This window comes from Haliotis asinina, chromosome 4 (assembly GCF_037392515.1).
Source record: "Haliotis asinina isolate JCU_RB_2024 chromosome 4, JCU_Hal_asi_v2, whole genome shotgun sequence".
Classification (NCBI taxonomy): Eukaryota; Metazoa; Mollusca; class Gastropoda; order Lepetellida; family Haliotidae; genus Haliotis; species Haliotis asinina.
The window spans coordinates 49,968,030-49,989,489 of NC_090283.1; the positions used below are offsets into that span (position 1 = coordinate 49,968,030).

General features: G+C 38.5%; 1 long non-coding RNA gene across 2 annotated transcripts in view; it reads left to right on the forward strand.

Annotated features, from left to right (window-relative positions):
• LOC137281631 (uncharacterized) overlaps positions 1–21,460 on the forward strand; it is a 254,568-nt gene that overhangs the window by 43,412 nt on the left and 189,696 nt on the right. For both annotated transcript variants that reach the window (XR_010956752.1, XR_010956751.1), the window contains exon 3: positions 9,074–11,380. This is a non-coding gene — a long non-coding RNA (uncharacterized lncRNA). The remainder of the gene's footprint in view (positions 1–9,073; positions 11,381–21,460) is intronic.

Consider the following 21,460-nt stretch of genomic DNA (forward strand, 5'->3'; position numbering starts at 1 on the left):
CTGTCTACAATACTATCTTGATGGTGTATGGGCTGTTTTGGTGTTTCGGGGTAAGGCACCTGACCCTGTTTCCAAATACTGACTCGGGTCCATAATTCAAAGCCCATTGTTTACCACCGTTGGTAATGCAGAGAACATTAATAGGGGCCTTTGGTTGCTGTGTTTTCGAGATTTTTCGTCGGGATCACTCCGTGTGGCTGTTGATGTGATCATGGAGGGATCGTAGAGGCTTGAGTAGGGAGATGTTTCGTTGGACTGTTTTCAAGAACCTACAGCTCATGTGTGTACCTACAGCTGCTGCTGCTGCTGCAGCACGGCTTTAAAACGCCTGATCTATTCGTCACAGCTGGAGAAACAGTCTAAGGATACGGGTTGTTTTGGTCATGAAAACCTATACGGGTCACCGTTTGGAGCTGCGATATTTCCTGCCACCAAAACAGGTTTGGGTAATGTTTCCCCCAAACAGATTATTTTTGTTACGGCTGTTCTTCCACATTTTTGTTTTTTGCATTTTGTACTACCATTTTTTATTTTCCGATTACCAGACAAGCCATGATTGAACCTCCGTGGCAAATGTTGTTCTGAGATGTGTATATTTGTTCAGTTCAGAACTGTAAACCATCATTGCTAATATGTATATTTGATATAGTATTTGTACCATAAACGGCCATCTTCTTTAGACATGAGTGACCTCGGGTTGTTGCCGTAATTTGCTCCTTGGAATTGCTTCCCTTTAGCGTGCCAGAATCGTCTTTTTACCCATGCTTGATTCTCGGTTTCCGCTGATTACTTTTAAGGTTTGCCAGATCGCGGTGAAGGTGTACCGATTAAGATATGACATATTTATCCAATTCCTGATGCACACCACTGACAGTTATTTTGAGCCATTTAGGTTGTGTTAATCCCGCTGAACTCCAGGACGTTTACACACGTGTGTAATCATTCTTGCCTTTAGTTCAACATATATACTGAACAGCAAAAGAAAAGCAGCTTTCGAAAACAAGAAATCTCATAAAACTAAGCGTCCATGTTTATGTCTTCCATTTCAAAACTTGACCAGAAAGCACTGGTGCGTTTCTTTTGTTGTTCAGTATATAACTGAGAGTTGTCAATCGGTGGGGTAGCCTAGTGGTTAAAACGTTCGTTCGTCATGCTGAAGACCCAGGTTCGATTCCCCACATGGATGCAGTATGTGAAGCCCATTTCTGGTGTTCCCCGATGTGGTATTGAGGGGAAATTGCTAAAAATGGCGTGAACCCTACTCACTTACTCATAAGTGCAGCAGAACTGTTTGAAAATGTTTTTGTTGATGGCAATGAAAGCTGGACCTGATTTTAGTTACACGGTGTTGCAAAAATGATTTGTATTCATGATAAAGTCATTCTTTCTGGCTTTACCCTTTATACAATGCAAGTATGATGTTCATGCACCGATCAGCTCAAGATATACCGGAGAGTTTCATGAAGAGCTCTTATTAACCCGCATTAACATATCACGTAACACAGACAGCATACAGACAGTCAAATATTTGTGATAAACCACGCGTGAACTAGTTTTATCACTTGTGTGATCTTGTAGTTCATCCCAAACACGACCAATATTTTTCATGAAATAGTATTATGGAATACTCATCAGTCGTTTATTTGTACAGCACTTTTAAGCAACGCCTGGGCATAGAGATATATATGTATTAGAAACTTGCAGCATTTGGGGTTTGCTATTAAGGCCGTAAGACGGTTATGAATGGGATCTACATGGGTGGTGCGTGGTGTTTAGACACTGAACAGCTGCCTTGAGCAAGCCTGAAGCGTTTCAAAAGCAGTTATAATATTCTCAAATATTTATACTCGTCTTGAGGACTTGAGTTTAAATAGGTGTCGGTTCTGCATGTTAGTCCGGGGGAATTAATATCAAGTGTGATGTTATGGGCTGAAGTACTTAAGTGTGAAGATGAGGATGGGGATGAATCAGATCCTTGTGGGTGTTCAGGGGATTCTGCTGGGTTCTTTAGTGACGATGCATGTGACTTCATTTTCTTGTTATATTGAGACTGGGCAGATGGTTAATGAGAGTGAAGGTGGGCTGATGAACCTGTTAATTGATCGGGGTATGTGTGGAGGGGAGAGGGGGTGAGTGAAGATGTAATGGGTGGCATTTGGGGATGGGTTGGTGAGTGTGTGAGTAAGTGCTTCTCTAGGTTCAGTAAGTAAACAGATGGACAGATTGGTCGATAAGTGCTTGAGTAAACGGATGGGTGGATAGGTCGGTAAGTGGGGTGAGAACAGGATGGGCAGAAAGATCGGTATGTGGAGTAAGTAAACGGATGGGCAGAGGATCGGTAGGTGGGTGAGTGAGTGTCTCGGTGAACTAAATGAGCGACCTGATGAGTGTCTAAATAACTCAACGGGTAAGTAAACATATGTGTTAGTATGTGACGGATGGGATAGTGAACAGATGGGTGAATAAATGCATCTTCTTTAACGCCGCAGACAACAATATTCCTGCAACGTCAAGGCACCCTGTACAGAAACATGTCTGCAGGACACCACAGACATACTAGCAGTGATACAGAAACAGACAAGTCCTGACAAATCTAGATTCTATCCTCTCTGGATCAGCATGGGGTGCTGGTAGCGGTACCTATGCAGAAGGTTGTTATAAACAATCTTGGTCTGTCTTGCGTTTAATTTAACTCTGTAATCTTCTTTATGATGGAAGGGCGGTGGCCAAATGGTTCAAGCTCCAGCTCGCAATCGTCACGCTGAAAACCCAGGTTCGGTTTCCGACTTGAATACTCTGTGTGAAGCCCATTTCTGGTGTCCCCTCCCCCATCCCCCCTGGTATTGCTGGAATATTTCGAAAAGTGGCGTAAAACCATACTCACTCGCTTATAATTGGATCACTACGTATTCGATTCACAACCTTCATGAAGATCTGTGTATTCGATGAACAACCTTCATGAAGATCTGTGTATTTGATGAACAACCATCATGAAGATCTGTGTATTCGGTGAACAACCTTCATGAAGATCTGTGTATTCCGTGAACAACCTTCATGAAGATCTGTGTATTTGATGAACAACCATCATGAAGATCTGTGTATTCGGTGAACAACCTTCATGAAGATCTGTGTATTTGATGAACAACCTTCATGAAGATCTGTGTATTTGATGAACAACCATCATGAAGATCTGTGTATTCCGTGAACAACCTTCATGAAGATCTGTGTATTTGATGAACAACCTTCATGAAGATCTGTCGAAATGAAGATGAAAATAGATCATAAATGATCGAAAAGCGTTCATATGTGATATATCCGCCCTTCAAACCGGGGACATGTGATATCCTCACGCTGAACAGGGCAGCCCAACATGTGACGCTAGCTTAGAATGTCGATAGATATCATCAAGGATAAACTTCGACATGTGATATCATGTCCCTAAAGAACTTCGATATGGGATATCACCATCTTATTAAGCACCGAAATGTGATCTTACGTTGTAGAGTGTTGATATGTGATATCTTCTCGCCACAAAGTGTTGATATATGAAATAGCCACCCTTAGAAAACTGATATCGGCCTGATCTCCGATGCATGATATCCCTTCCCTGTAGAATGTCGATATATCGCATCTACACCATGTAGAATGCTGATATACTATATATATTATACTTTATATACTCTTTAAAAAGTTGGCATGTGATATCTACACACTGTTGACTTGATATTGCGTGATATTGCCTATATCTGTACTTTAACACCTCCCTGTAAACCAGCAATATAATTATTTATATTTTTCCCATAATTTAAAAAGAAACGGATTAATGTCAGTAGGTCCATGATATGCCTGCATCAACGTTCCGCGGAGTACAGAAATCGATGCTGGATGAGTTCCAGTTAAATCGTTGACGCGCCACGCCGACGACCCGGGTTCGAATCCTCACATGGGTACATTGTGTGAAGCCCGTTTCTGGTGTCCCCCGCCGTGATATTGCTGGGATATTGCTAAATGTGGCGTAAAATCATACTCACTCGCTTTCTTAGCTGCACGTGTCGATTGTCAAAGCCCAAATACAAACGGGAAAACACTCTTCTTTGTCCCACTGATATTATTTCTCAGCATCCCGACCAGCTATATTAATATTTATTTTTGCTATCACTTACAATTAGTATACGTGTAATGCCTTTAGCGTCCATTCAACCACCACCTGTTTTACAGAACAAACGACAGATACGAAGCGCATACAATCAGCACGCCTTTATATGAAATGTACACAATATAAATATTCATCTATCTATAGAAACACTTTCTATAGTCTACGTTATTCACAATAAATTATGTCAGTAAATATTGATACGTACAAACCATTACAACAATAACTACACCCTCGTGAATCCGGTGTGATTGTAAAACAACAATGCGATACTGAGAGAGAAAAGACACATCGTTTCACTGACAGAGGACCATCCTCCATATGTTGTCAAGCGACTGAAGTTGTGAATAGCACGATAACAATACTTAGAATATTTAACAACACAACTACTGTTCCCATTGTTGGCTGGGATCGAAATGAATGTTTGTAAACTGGCTGAATATGCCTGCCTGTCATTACCATGTATATTTCAATAAGTGTCACATAATGCTCTGCTCTGTGGTGTGACAGATCTGTATGGGTGAAATAGGCACCGGTTGTTGATAGCTTGTTTGTTTCAAGGGATGACCTCCGGCGAAACATCTATCACTTTAGGGTCAATTAGTACTCCTGTGATCCTCTTGAGAACGTTGGATCAACGAACAGACGGGTAAGACAAGTGTATGTTTGATGTAATGTATATCAGTATCGGTTCATTAGGGTTGTTTGTTTCACGTGAGACCGTTCAGTGAAATAGGTGTCGCATGAAGGTTAGTCGGTTCACTTTGGTTCCACGCGAGGACGCATTGACAACGAGACGCCTTATTAATTAAAATGATTGATTTTGTTTTAAAGTTGACGATGTATAAATTTGATTCTGGGAAATGCTGGAATATGGGGGATGAGAATTAGTAGTGTGTTGTGTAGGTTTTGTTTGTGGTATTATGTTGCCTTGATCTATAGTGAACCCCGCTAATACGGACTGACCTGAGACGAACAACGTGGTCTGTACTGTATGTGTACAGAAATTCAGGTGTCCGTAGAGCATGACCCAGTCTGTCTGTCTGTATGTCGTAGTTCGTAACAATCCCGATTACTTAGAGTGCTAACCCACTTGGATACCATAGTTCAACGACCCGTGAAGGTCACGGGGTAGAATCGACCTTCAGCAACCCATGCTTGCCATAAAAGGCAACTATGCTTGTCGTAAGAGGCGACTAACGAGATCGGGTGGTCAGGCTAGCTGACTTGGTTGACACATGTCACCGGTTCCCAATTGTGCAGATCGATGCTCATGCTGTTGATCACTGGATTGTCTGGTTCAGACTCGATTATTTACAGACCGCTTCCATATAGTTGGGCTATTGCTGAGTGCGGCGTAAAACTAAACTCACTCACACTCAGTCACCACAGTTCAACAAGGATGCTCCACTAAGTTTACTCACTATGAGCCGGCCAGCCCTCGTTTATCCTCTTAATACTCCAGGCAGGGTAACAACAAGTACAAAATTGTCTGACGCGCCGGGGATCGGACAGCAGACCTGCTGATATGGCGGTAGATGCTTTACCCACTTGGCCAATGAGATTTAGTTTATGACTTGGTTTAGTTTATTGTTATGTTTTTCATGTAGATACATCGGGGAGAAGGTTATTTTTTTATTTACATTTGGAACAAAAAACATTAAAAATGTCCTTTTTAAAGAACTGAATCACTGAGTTCAACCCAACAAGTGGAGAGTGCGGTCGGTAAATCGGAATATCGTCGACATTGTCTGCAATCCGTTATCTGCGTGATAGTGTAATATATTTAATATGAATTGTGACTTTGTCAACGTGTTCAAGTAAAATACTTTCCTCTTACGTGTGTAACCTTCCAATCACTGGAACTTGACAAAAACTAAATATGTTAGGATCCTTAATAGGAGTAGTATTTTAATGCATTGTGCAAGTTAATGACAGCCCTTTTTCTCGGACTCCTGGGAACCAGAGAAACAGCTAGACTTCGTGTACCATATCAAGCTTTTACCAGCTGACGTGACTTATATATGTCAATGTAGTAGCATGCTTAGAAATGGTAAATAAAAATAAATATTCCATAGCATTACAGTCCGTATTCCACGTAATGACATGTTATCAATAGTGATATGAAAGATCTCGATAGTCTTTCACTGTTTTGTACTATATGAAATTACCACACGCATCCTGAATTACTTTGAATCCTGCATAACATAAGGCATTTACACCAAAACCAAAACATAAAAAAAAGAAAATAAAGAAGAGCACATAGTCTGCTTTGGATACAATAAAGGCAACAAACAATATAAGCTTATTTAGTGGTGCTGTTCCTACTACAGGATCGATAATTATGTTATGGGCCTTGTGTTTCCAGTGCATCGGTGATTGTGTTTAGTCTAATAATGCTTAAAGTTTGATAACGCTTGTACCTTGGTCAAATGCGATTTTCTAATGTATGTTTTCTGTACCCTGCTATATACCCAGACACGGTTCCGCATTTGTAGTTTTAAAACTTAAGAATAGCACAATAATGCCAACAGAAGCGACAAAACCGTTTCCTCATCCATGAGTAATCTCTGCAAATTGTACAGCCGATTGTACAATTGTGACTTTAACGTGAGCAAATATTTGTTTCAGCAGCAGTAAAGGCGCATGATGTTGTTGTAAACAAATCGAGATCAGACAATCCGGTGTTATAGCAATAATCCTAGTTATGATTATCTTATCATTCATTCCTGAACAAACTCAAAGCTTACTTCCTTTGTGAATTATACTTGAAGAAAGTGTATATGGTTATTCTTGAATTATGAACTTTTCAGTGTTGTTGCGTGTTTATTGTCCAAGTAGAAATATTGCACTCAGCGTGTCCAGAACATTGAACGCGTGTTTGTCGTTATCGTCACATTTGACGTGTATTTGACAATGAAATTACCATTAAACTAATAAAGTATTGGCAAAGATATGTTGAAGAGCAAGTTCTTCTCACAACATTTCACATTGGTTTTCATGCTTCGTGATTAAGTTTTGAAGAACACAATGATGAAAGGGTGTTATGTAGGGACAGCTATGTGAGGTATGAAAATATGAAAGGAAATTATAAACTCTCAATGACACTATCAAGTCTCTCCCACACTACTCTTAATGACACAGGTCTCTCTATCTACACCACTATCAGTGACTTTCAAACATGACTCCTTTCTTTCTTTTCTCACTCTCTTCCCCCTCTGTCTCTCACACACACACTCTGTCATCTCTGTCAGTAAATTTCTGTGTATTAAATTTACAGATTACATTCTCTTAAGTTTGTATTTCTCTCCTTTCTTTCACTCTGTTCTCTCTCCTCCTCTCTCATGACAACATATGCGATGCATCTCATTATTGGCTTGCAACAAATACAACGACACATTCGAATTCTATTGACCTTTAGTAAGATCAATATATACACAAGCGCTTGCCAATTAGACCACAAAGCGATATGTAATTCATATCACGCCGGTATTTATCATAACAAAAGACGGCAATTAGCAATCTTAAATGAAACTGAACGGCATTGACATGGTATGTCGGGTGCCAATTAAGGATCACCATTTCATCAATACTCGTCTCCTTTTTCAATTCACCAACTGATATTTTTGAATAATGAGCATTGTATTTTATACAATTTGACAATAACGTTAACACCAAGACCGACTATTTATTCATTTGATTGACATTTACCTTCGTATTTGCTTAGAATTGAATTGTGATTAAAATTGATCGAACATGGGAACACCTTTTCATTTTGAATTTGTAACAATACCTGAACTCGCATATGCTTTAGCGAGGAGCTTTTGAAAAGCATTTCTCACCGCCGAACAAATCTGATTCTAATTCGTTAGGAAGATGCGACATTGTGGCCGGTTTCAGATAACGCGTTTGATATCTGGTTACAGTTGGTGTCGTAATCTGTAAGTGGTTCAATGGTATGTCGTCCACCTTGTGTTTTGTATGAGAGAGTCGGATGACTGCTCTCACCCACCACACGCGACGAGCGTTGCAGGAAGATCAAGAAGTTCCTCGTCAGCGAGAAACTGTCATATATGAGGTTGTAGATTCATTATCTAAATGCTTTCGGGTACGGAATTAACATTGTTTCTTTCACATCGGTCAATACTAACTCGATTATTTTAAAAATGTTTTTTTTTATTAAAAACCCCGAATATCTGTAAAACTAAGTTGACTTCGCTTTCTTTTCCTTTTTCTTGGCTATGACGTATGATTATTTCTGGAGAATTGTATTCCTGTTTTGGCTAGTCACTCTTCATTGCACCTGCACGTTGCTAGGATACTGTCTATACTATGTGTACAATATGAAATTTTCTTATCAGCGACTGCGTCTCAGGCAAATCATTTGTTGAATGAAACAAGTTGACATCGTTTCACAGAAAGTTTGTTGGTCCAGTCCCAGCTAAATCCGGAAATGATATGAAGAGTGTGTGTCTTTGTAATTTAGGAACCATCAGTCGTTTATCCGATTGCTTACGCGGAATATTTCACAGATAATTCAAGGTTCTGAATTTAGGAAGTTCTGAAATTCACTAACAGAAGTATTTCCTGGCAGTAAGAACATAAGTAATGCATTCTATGCTTAGCCATTGAGTTACGATCTGAGGGTCCCCAGTAGTTCACGTTTGTTTAAATAGGGAGTTTAGATGGTGGTATACCTGCTTGGCATCGTCGTCCTCAGCGATGTTGTTGGTGCTGAAACTATCAACCACTGATTTATTTCTTCTAAATCTATACATTTTCATATCATTGCCATCTTGCTAGCATGAACACATTTATAATCTAGTCCATTAGATATTATTGGTATATTGGCAATAGAAACACTGTTGAGTCATAATGATGTTTGTTTGACATACATGTGCTCTGGCTTTTTTCTTTCAGATTTCCTGTATGCCGTCGGGATGTTCTGATTCAAGGAAGCTGACGTCATTTTAATGTGCGATCTATCACATGGATGAAACCAGCATGAGATCATAAGGATGTGCCGTTGCTAATCATCACTCGGATTAGAGCGAAATCTGTAAGGTTGTTGGATAATGTTTAATAAGTCCTTCTGCCACAAAATGTGCAATTTCATGATATTGTGTTTGTCTTGCGTGAAAGGACAAGGATGCTAAAAGTAAACTGTGAAATAAACTGTGAGCTGAAGATTTAATTAGTTGTAGCACAACTATTTTTTAAATGTGTACAAGAGATACCTAGAATCGTCAGTGACAGGATGTACAGAGAGAAGATTTTGGCGTGTGATCTACCTGTATGTGACCCATGATTTACCTTATGCTATCCGTGATCTACATGTTTGTGATCCATGATTGACATATGTGATCTATGATTTACCTGTATGTGATCCATGATTTATCTGTATGTGATCCGTGATCTACCTGTATGTGACCCACGATTTACCTTATGCGATCCGTGATCTACAGGTTTGTGATCCATGATTGACATATGTGATTCATGATCTGCCTGTATGTGATGCATGATTTACCTGTATGTAGCGTCTGATACAGGTCGAGCTTTCACTTGTCACGTGTGTGACTGTTTCGCCATGCAACAACTGTGATTCACATTGGGAACAAGGAAATCATGTTGTTGAAATGTTCCCCTAGACCATTACACCGTTGTGTTGTGCGGGACACCATAGCGAATATCACATGGACAGGAGACTACTCCATTCAGCAGCCAGAAGACAAAGATTTAAGGACGACTGATTCCATCCTACCGAAGAAGACCACGTGGATCGAACGAAATGGATTAAGAAGACCCGCTGGATTTGTGTGACATTTGGATTTGAATCCTCTGTTTCACCAGGAGCAATACTGAGGAATGTCACACTTTAAGTCCAGATCAAGTATATTTTCAGGATACGCTGTTGAATGAAAATTTTGGTGATATTCAAGAACACCTAAAATGAATAAGAATATCATTTTATGTGGCCTGGAAAATATACTGGTGCAACCCCCAGGTGGATACTTACAGACGGAACGGTATACGCAAGATGGATTGAAAGTGGATGTTGTGTTTTATACAGGATGGCTTTGGAATGGAGGGATACGTTGCCAAGTAAATGGATATTTACACAAGATGGATACAAAATTGATGTAAGACTTCACCAAATGGACGAGATGTTGCACTATGAATTGTGAGAAATGGGTGTGATATGTTTCTGGTGGATATGAAATAGTTTTGATGTAAAATCATGAAATATGAGAAAGGTCTAATTTGAAATAATTGTAATATGACACTTCCAGGATGGCTCCAAATGTGAAACAAATGGATATGACGTGGATTGGATATTACACACGATGAATTGAAAATGGATGGTATATTAGACCAGATAGATGTGAAATGGATAGGATATTACACCAGATAGATGTAAAATGGATAGGATATTACACCAGATCGATGGAAAATTGCACCAAATGGATGTGAAATGGATTCGATATTACACCAAATAGATGTGAAATGGATAGGATATTACACCAGATGCATATGGATGTGAAATGGATAGGATATTACACCAGGTGGATGTGAAATGGATTCGATATTACACCAGATGGATGTGAAATGGATAGGATATTACACCAGATGGATGTGAAATGGATTGGATATTACACCAGATAGATGTGAAATGGATAGGATATTACACCAGATGGATGTGAAATGGATAGGATATTACACCAGATGGATGTGAAATGGATGGGAAATTACACCAAATGGATGTGAAATGGATAGGATATTACACCAGATGGATGTGAAATGGATAGGATATTACACCAGATGGATGGGAAATTACACCAAATGGATGTGAAATGGATTGGATATTACACCAAGTGGATGTGAAATGGAGAGGATATTACGTCTGATGTGAGGTTATTAGCACATGTGAATTATCAAAGAATATTTCTTTCACAAAATTCTGTATGGTGGAGAAGGAAGTACCCCATAAGGATTAGAGATGGATTGGAAAGAGCCTCAAATTGGAGAGTACACTGTGTGGATTCTTGTGGTACCAGTCTTGTGAGTGGTGTATTCACGATGGATCACTGTACAGGAAGTCTGGGATTTCAGTGGATGTACGACACTTCGAGTGATTCTCAACGCGACCTCTCACCGGGGTCAGCACAGCAAAGAGCGTCCTGTGTTTTATCTGTGATTTCAATCACCAGGAAACGGGAATTATTGCAGGTGAGATTCCAACAAATTCAAGTTTGTTTTTGTTTACCCAGCGATCGATGTTTTAAAGACACCCTGAGTTGTTATGATCGAGTTGTCCCACTCATGCATGTACTATTACTTTGTGAAGTATTCATATCGTTACGTTTACACATATAAATATGACTAAAGGGTTTGTTGATATTCATGAACACATTACCGAAATGCGTTTTTCGCAAATGCTGACTCTGACCTCTTTGTTGTCATGCTGACTGCTCGCACAAGCATACACATACGTATCAACAAACATAGACACATAACCTTGTTGGTATGTACTCCCTTTACTTACATGTAAATTATTTCAGCCACGAATTACGCAGAATTTCTGCAGTGCGATACAAGAGCGTGTGTGTGTATTACGTTGGTTGGACGTGAGATTGATTCCGCATATTGTGATCGGTTCATTGTCATCAAATACATTAGGGATAACGTACAGCCAGGCAGACCGGCCCTTCTGTCTACTTCCCCTGTCGCGAATGTTAGGTATGTTTGGAACAGTCGGAGACTTGTGCAGTCTGAAGTCATTTTATGGGCGCTTCGGCGGGTTCATTCCATTCACGATCTTCCGCCCAATAGGTAGGCGGTCCGTCGTTTGTAGTTCTGGTGACTCACGATATTTCGTAACGAGACTTTGTCACCTATTGACGAAGTGGAAAGGATGAGTGCATCAAGAGACTGGAAGACACTGATACTTGCCGGCAGTGAGCAGTCACATCATAGATTGATCGGACGAGTCGATATTCTGAGTTGGGTGTCAATATTAAATTGCAGCTTGGTATCTCAATGGGCTTACATAGTAAGACCAACATAGGTTTGTAAACAGACGCAAGTTTATGTAAATATATACTACTGAAACAAGCATTCATGTCATTGCCCATGTCATTGACAATCCAGTCCCAAACGTTTACTTTTGGGTATATGACAGTAAGAGTTATCTCCCCTACAAAACGTACTCTGCAGATTTTACGAGTGCTTCATATTTGAACTACCGCTAAATATAATTTTCTACAATGGATACAATAGGCATGTAAATTAATTTCGTCAGTATACCATAGAAACCTCCATCCTGATGAACTAATGAAAAGTTTCCTGAACGATATGTCTAAAGTAGCAGTTTCTAACGCAGTGGGTTACATCATAAATATGCCCCTACCTTTTCAATGTGTTCAGTCACGTCAGCATTTTGTAACTGCCTTTCTTCTTCAGTGAAGTATGTTTCTTAACATCGACGGCGGGTGACATATGTCTGGTTGATAACCCCTTAAGGTATTTTGTTGTAGTTTTTAAAGCCGCGTCATCCAAATAGGGTATAGAGCAGGAACCCGGTGTTTAACTGCCATCGACCATTATTTTCTAATTTGATGTCAAGAGAAAACGGCAAACATATGTTAATGTGAACGATATTCGCTGTTGAAGACATGTTTCATCTTTAATTCAAAACATATCAGAATTTACGGTATTGAATGTTTAGATATTTAAAACACCAATGTTTATTCACAGATGCAACCGATATTGCTTCTTAATTCAGTCACGATAAACAATAAATTTGAATAAACAAAATTAACCCTTGGGATAAACAACGTCACTAAACAACGTCACTTGATGCGAAAAATGGACAACAGTAGGGATAGAACTCTCTGGCTTTGACTGATAGTTTCATTCAAACAAAAAGGACAAATTCGAAAGAGTTACTTCCCTTGCTGAATTAAATTTTGTAATTTTACGTGCGATTCTTTCAATATTTGCGACAAACGAACCCCGCTAATACATTGTTGTCGCTACAATCGACGTCTCTCTATACAATTGTTGTTGCCACAAACCACGTCTGTCTATGTTGCTGCCGTTGCTCCCAGCCACGTACTTCATTTTTTAACCATTAGTCTTTTCTTTCCTTCAGATGATTAACGAAAATGTGTTCCAAAGTTTTCTTTCCTCCAATTTATCATTCATTCTTTCTGAGATTACCGTGTTCCATTAAAACACGATCTATACGGCTTACTGTAGTAATGTTGAAAATGTGTTACATCACAAGCCATATGGACCCGTGAAGGTCCCGGGGTAGAATAGGCCTTCAGCAACCCATGCTTGCCATAAAAGGCGACTCAGCTTGTCGTAAGAGGCGACTAACGGGATCGGGTGGTCAGGCTCGCTGACTTGGTTGACGCATGTCATCGGTTCCCAATTGTGCAGATCGATGCTCATGTTGTTGATCACTGGATTGTCTGGTCCAGACTCGATTATTTACAGACCGCCGCCATATAGCTGGAATATTGCTGAGTGCGGCGTAAAACTAAACTCACTCACTCACTCACTCACAAGCCATATGAATCTGTGTTTATCTCCCCACTGGTGTCACAACATCTGTATCCTGTCTGTAGAAGGGGTGAATGCACCCTATCCTGAACCTAAACGCTGAACGCTGTACTTCAAACAAGACACACGGTCCCATCTGACCATCCTCTCCTCCACCCTTTACCTCCTGTTTATCTCGGGGACTTCATTAACTAGTTAACGTACAGAAAGTACCAAAGTGCACACTCAGACCGAGTCCAGTTTCAGATATCCGTGAATCATCTTGCGAAGAAATTTGTGCACAACAGAGAGTTGGTCTTATGCATTTCACTGTCCGGTTAATAAGGTGTGCGGCTACGGAAGCTTTACAATACACAGTAAAATGGGACGAAAAGCATGTTGATAATGATGGCAAACGTTATCACCTATAGTCCGTTTGGCTCAAACGCGGACTGATGAATTGCAATGTAACTCGAAAACCAATAAGCATAATATAAGATACTCAATGAAACGTTGATCATTATCGGAACATCATACCAACTCTGTAAGTTTTTTTGTTTTGTTTTGGGTTTTTTTGCAGAATTTTGTTCCTAATAATAAAACAGTTGTTTGACAAAGTATCATTAAAATACTGACATAGGTCACTGTTTATTACGAGGGAGGAGTGCAGAGGATGGCACAGCCAGGTGTTCGAGAAGCACGTGCACCGAGAAAGTTATTTATTCATTACCCTGTGCTGTGCCGTTTCCGTGATTCCACGCACACCTGGCTATACCTTTATCTGCACTCCTCCCTCATAATAAACAGCGAACTGTGTCCATATTTTAATGATAGTTTGTTAAACAACTTTTTTTATTTTAAGGTATATATTCTGCAAAAACGTCACAGAGTTGGTATGATGTTCTGATTATCATCAGCGTTCCATTGAGTATGTTACGTTTATTAGTTCTCGAGCTAGACAGCAATTCTTCTGTCCGCTTTTGAGCCAAACGGACTGTGTAAGTGTCCATTGCTTCACTTATGACCATTTGCCTCAAACCCCTATGCGTGAATGAATTGGGTTTTACGCCGGTTTTGGCAATATTCCAGCAATATCACGGCTGGTTATACCGGAAATGGGCTTCAAAGAATGTAACCATGTATGGAATCAAACCTGGGTCATTTGTGGCGTGATTTAACCCCATGAACTGAGGTCCATACTGCCCTTAAATCTCATGACGTCGGCAACTTGTGTAAGAGCATGTAAATTAAATTAAGACGTTAAATGTAGAAGCAAATGTTAAAGCTTTCTGGTGTGTAACACTTTATTGAAACGCATAATCTCCTATAGTCGAGATTTCGGTTGTTAATACCGGAGAAATCAACGCGATTGGACACACGGAGCTGTCTCCCTTAGACGTGGCTGGATCCTTCTATATTTGTATTTAGCTGGAAAATGAATTGATCTGCATTAATGCAGTGGAATCAGAGATAGTGATAGGCTCTAAAATAGTCCGTTCATTTGTAGTTCGAGGTTCGATACCGAAATTCAGGTCAGTGAAGTATCTTCTCAGCTGCATTAATTTGCGACTTGGCTTATCCCTAATCGCAAACGTTGTAACCATCACTCACTCATATTATCAACCACTTGTTTGTCGTGACTCACTTCAGTTTCAACGACATAGATGTCATATTGATAAAAAAGCACACTCACTCTCATAAATGCAAAAACATGCATTTCATTTATCTTCAACACAAAGCACCTGAAACATTTACAGAGAACAGATAAAAAAAATGTGTGGTATGATACGTTTCGATTCAAGTTCGTTAACAAAGAAAAATCCATATTGACCTCTATTTGCAATATGTGCCGACTACGTGTCAATTTCATCTCACAATGGGACATATCTGTCAATGCATGATGATGATAATGCATATAGGTCTCGCAGATGTACATTTCAATTGGAATAAAAACCTGTAGTTTTTATCGTCATTTGTTCCGAGTCGGGTGGTGTATATGGTATAGAAAACACATGTGTTTCTCTTAACGATATTCACACCGATGTATATTTCGTGTATTGTGTGTTTCTATTGTGAACTACAAGATATCGGTGTCACGTTTCCAGAGAATTGACTCAAACCTGGGGTTAATGATTCAACACAACAACGCCAAGTCAACAGATTCAATTGTACGTTTCCTACATAACTAGCTTTAAATGTCATCGTTTTAAATTTTATTGAAGTAAGACATATGGCGTAATGTTAAGAGTATACAGTTTAACGCATTCATTTTGTAACTCAAGTTCAGAAGAATGTTTGACGGTGGCACGGTGATATCAAATATATCTTGTTGCTAGGAGATATATTTTATATATTCTATGTGGGTATCAAATTTCTGTTTTAATACCTAATGTTTATCACTTTGGGGCTATTTTAACGATTATAGGTACCGTCAAATAGACTTTTCAGAAATACAGGGTTTTTCAAGCATATACGCACGTCCAAAATTGACTTTTCTGTAATAGTTTCTTTTGGTGTGTTGTATTGAAAATATTTGTATCTTTTAAACAAGGACCCTTATACCATTTCACAACTGTTACAAATACTTCAATGTGAAAAAATAAACATTTCAACAGAGACCAATTCTCGTAACAAAACTGTTAAACGTATCCGTAAAAGGGAGGTAATTCAAATACCAACGCGCGAAATTATCTGGAGTTGCTCCCCTTCCGTCGCACTCGCGATGGATTTGATTTTTGATAAACCTTGAACTTCACCTGGCGGGCTCTGTTTCGCTGCATGAATATTTCACGAGTCGCTGGATTATAAATTAATTCATATGTTCCTTAACATGAATTGTGAGCCTAGAGGGAGGTTATAAGAGAGAGATTTATGTTTGATTCGTCTTTATTTTTCATGAAGCCTCAAGGATTGTCAAATACCTATGCATGCTTCGGCATGGAGGTATTTTGCCTCTATTGTCTACAATGACCTGACATTGTGTGGTTTCAAATTCCTCTTGGAAACAATACAAATAAAGAAAGGGTATCTTTGGTTTATCTTTCCTCGATATACTATGAGATTATCTCCCTGCTGATCGAGCACCGACTACTGGCGATTATGAAGATTATATACAAGTATTCTATTGTTACCTCTTTGTATGTTGGGATTGGTATGTATGGATACTTCGTCTTCATAGTCTAACCTTCAGAATTCGTAAAAACGTTCGTAAATTTTCAATGTAGATGTCACTGACGAATATTTATGACCATCTGATGCGGGATTAGAAACGGGACTTCAACTGGCATACTTGAAATGGACATTGATGTATTTTGTGTTTTCCAATTTGTGCATTACCAACACAAATTGATGTTTAGCTGGTGGAAACATTTGGGTAATCGGTTAGAATATGTTTTAATTTTCAGTTATTATTTGGATATTTTTCATTATGGATTATTTATTGATGGTAAATGTCCAAAAATGTAATAATGAAACCGATAATAGTGAAGCAGTTCATTTAGAAATAAATTTGGAAAAATAAGCTTTCTAATGTAACCCAAATGTTAATAAAAATATATATACATCGTACACTTTTGAATGCAAATTACTTGGTTGTATTTCTTTATATTTATATAGAATTTACATAATATTTAATAATGTGTCATTTTATATAATAATGTAAATGTGTACAATATATTATACATTCAATATTATCTCTTTTTGTTAATCAGTGTCTACATGATTGTTTCATGTTAATATATTGAAATTTTATTTTTTTCTCCGAGTGTCCTAAATATCAAAGTATAAGCATGTTATATGTGCTAAGGTTTGTCGTTATTCAATATATATTATTAAAATCAAATACGTTTTTTCCATAAATATACAATATACGAAAGCTCATCTGCTGCTAAGTCAAATGTTTGACCTTCGTTTATATTTGAAGCAGTCAACAGCTGAAATCTATATTCTCTTTGGTGACAAAACTGCACAGCGTTTATAACAGTGCAATATCAATATGTATTATCACATTTGTGGTCAATATTCTTCACAGTATTGCACAACAGGGAATATTACAGTTTTATTACAGATTCGTGACGCGTCATCCACCCCATACAATACACACAACGGGTAATGCCTATTTCATATCATTTATTGATTAAACATTTTCTGTATTAAACTAATATGAAACTATCATCGAGTGATGAAAATATTTAACCCACACATCGATAAGTGATAGCTTCATTCGAGTTTTATCTTTTCTGTATATAACACAATAGGAAATGAACCTGCTTGCTGTAAATCTTCAGAGGTTTACGTCCTTACATGATTAATGGCCCATTTAAACAATGGCATATTGACGAGTAACGTGTATTATTCAACGTATACAATACCGTGGAATGGCTTGTTTGCTAACAATGTAATCAGTCACATTGGCAGTTTACTATGTCATAGTCGAAGTGATGCAAAATGATCATTTGCTTAGAAAAAGAAATCTGTATCAATTAACAATACAAATATTAGCGATGCTGATGATTTTGCAAATGACATTTCTAGAATGTGTATTTTATGATTTATGACCTGAGGTATAAAATGATTTATGTCTATTTTATAGTTTACGGAATGTCGTTATTTTAAAAAAATATAAATACGAACGTTTCATAATGATTTCACATGTGTGGAAAGCCTAACTGTTTCACATTTTTGTTTCACGTCATATGGAAGTTTATGTGTTAATTTAATAGAAGATGGCCAAATATCATAATAAGGTTGCATATCCACATAAAATACACATTGGTAATGTATTACTGTCTACTCGCACAATACGTCAGTGTTCATAACGCGTACGTATACTATGGTACATTTCACTGAGTGAGGATCTGCCAGACCGAAATTATAATGTGTTACTTTATACATTCGTCCCCTTTGAACTATAAAAGGAGCCCATTTTTACGTGTTAGTTATTGTCGTTGGAGCTTCACCTGTTTTTACTGAACGTTTCTCATTCAAAGATACACCCATAAAGCACAGGCTCACAGTGCGATGCTTTATACCATTGCAAAAACAGAATCTATTCTAACAATTAGAACGAATATTATTTTGCAGCAGCCTCGATCACCATAGTAAGCGCTACAATAGTAAATGTGCGACGGCGAATTTGCCATAGATATATTTACTGGTCGTGTTTCTCTGGATCAGTTGCTTTAGCTTTAGAGGCTGAATCGAAATAGTCTTGCATATACAGATATTAACCACACCGTATACTTGTATATGTAAACACACGGCTTACGTTGGGCAGCATCTGGGAATCGGCATGGTAGTAATCAAGCTGCCAGGAGAATTATTGCTGTAATATATATTTTTTCCAATTAATTAACATCGTTATAAACATTATAAAGTATATCTGATATTGTTATATATTTGTAATAATTTTAGAGAGTATCTCATTTTCAACATTAATAATCTAATAGAGGTGTGGAGTTGGGTTTTTTTACATTCATGCATTTATTTGAAATTATTAAGAATATATTAAAGTACTCCCATTATAAGTGATTATGTGTACTAGTCTGTGTTGGTAAACATCACATAAATGATAATAATTTTTCCTTGCTCATTAAAGTAGGCAATATTACAAACTCAACATAACATGCGCTGACCACATCTATTCGCGAACCCGATATTACAATATAAACCCCAGTGAGCAAACTGTTATGAGCATCATAAACAACCACTCGATAAAACATGATCAAACATATGATTTGCCACGAGCGTCACGTTAATGGTGCAATGAATGTATTTTCATTGCAAATATGTCATAGCAAATAGTCATCCAACTTAATGACGGATGTCAGCTCTTTGGGGTGCTCTAACTAGGGTATGGCTATTTTGAGAACACAAACATGATCTTGTAAGATACTTATTCGAAATACAGGTTCGAGAGTGCTGCCTCAGAGTTCGGCATAACCGGGTCATAAAGTGTTTATAAAACCAGGGTCGCCCGTGTAACCTATATCGATACATTTGTCCCTTTTGTACCAGCCAATCTTCTCTAATGTCAGAACAAATCTTCAGCTATTGTTTGGACGGGTCTGACTCGGGGAGTAATGCGAAAATGCTAAAAAAGTCAGCGTCGTTTCTCCACATAAATATGTCCCGTGTGTTCACAACTTGGAACCAAATGTGTAAAAATACAGGGATCCTGGACAGATCCATCGATAAAACCCCCCACCCTCCATAGGAGCTTACTGTGCAGGAATTTATATTAACCCCGCACCTAAAGAGTAATGGCCGTCTCAAAGCGACCCCTGGCGGGTTTATCACGGCGGCCATTTTGAAATTTGAATAAATGTTTTACACACATGTAAATGTCATTAATCTTCTATCGGTTGAGTTAACGTGTAATCCACCACATTAGCGGTCTGACCAACAGACATTGTTTAGCTTCCTCAGGATAGGTTTTCTGTTGCCATCTATACGATTACCAACTGTCATTTGTCTCTCTCATAACAGTTTGCAATCAAATTTAAATACATGTCCTAAAATAATATATTATCTGTCTCAACACGTAAAGAGTTCCTATACACGGTCATTAATAATTTTACAACGATAATAAAACTTGTAAGAGGTGGGAAAACATCCATTATGGAGTTACCTCCCCCTGGTGTGGGCTTGATTTGTTTGGCATCAGTGGATATTTGTTTTCATCAACATAATCCATGCATGTCATTATAAGCGTGACGTAATCATCAGTAAGGGCAATTTAAATACTCAAAGCTGTAATCAGCCGTGTTTTTATGTATACTACTAAGTTCCATCTTAACATATTTAAGACAATGCAGCAAAATCATCTAAACTACAGCTACAGTTTGATTGCTCGAAAAGTGAATGTGTCTGCTTCGTCGCTAGAGGATATGTCGAGAATAAGGAACATGTACTACAATATGAAAGGGAATACTCGAGTACAATTGCAGCATGTCGATATGTCGAGCTAGAGGCATTTTAACTGTAGATGGAACATTTGTCGAGATGGACAAATACTGACAGCAATGGAAATAGGAGGACATGTCGACTTTGTCATTGCAGGAAAACCAAATGTCGAGATGGACAAATACTGACTGCAAAAGGGACAGGGGGACATGTCGACTTTGTCATAGCAGAAGGACGAAATGCGAGATAAACAAATAATGCCTGCAATATGAAGGATGCAGGTTGACTGTGTGATACTAACATGTCGAGGTTAATGAATAATTGCGGTGCAACAGTACAACGAGGACGCGTGGGTTACGTAATGCCATAGGTGTGGATTGTTGATGTTATTCTCATTTTATCGTACGACAATGTACCTCCTGTCTTTGGGCAACTGTGTCCTTCTTACAAAACACGCTTGCCATGAACGTGATAACACCTCTGTCTGATAAGTTAATAACAAATTTCGAATTTCATCATTTATTATTGCAGCCGCCAGCTCCAAAATATTCCTCCACAATATTACCGGCACTTGTCAAACTGCCACAATTTATTCCAAGTGCGTTAGTGAAATATTAATATTTTCACCTGTTCCAGAAGCTTCTTGGCGTTTACGCCAATGTTGATTTTTTAAGCAGGTGTGGGTATGAGTGATTGTAGTATAGTTACATGAGCCCATTTTTCTTGAAATTATAAACCTTTAAGTCTGTGGTAGCGAGTTCCGTGTGGCAGGTAGTATTCTCCTTGGGAACGGGGTAGCTCACGGTGCCAAAGTTTCCACCTATTAATAAATAGACCCCCTGGAGTTTGTGACGATCC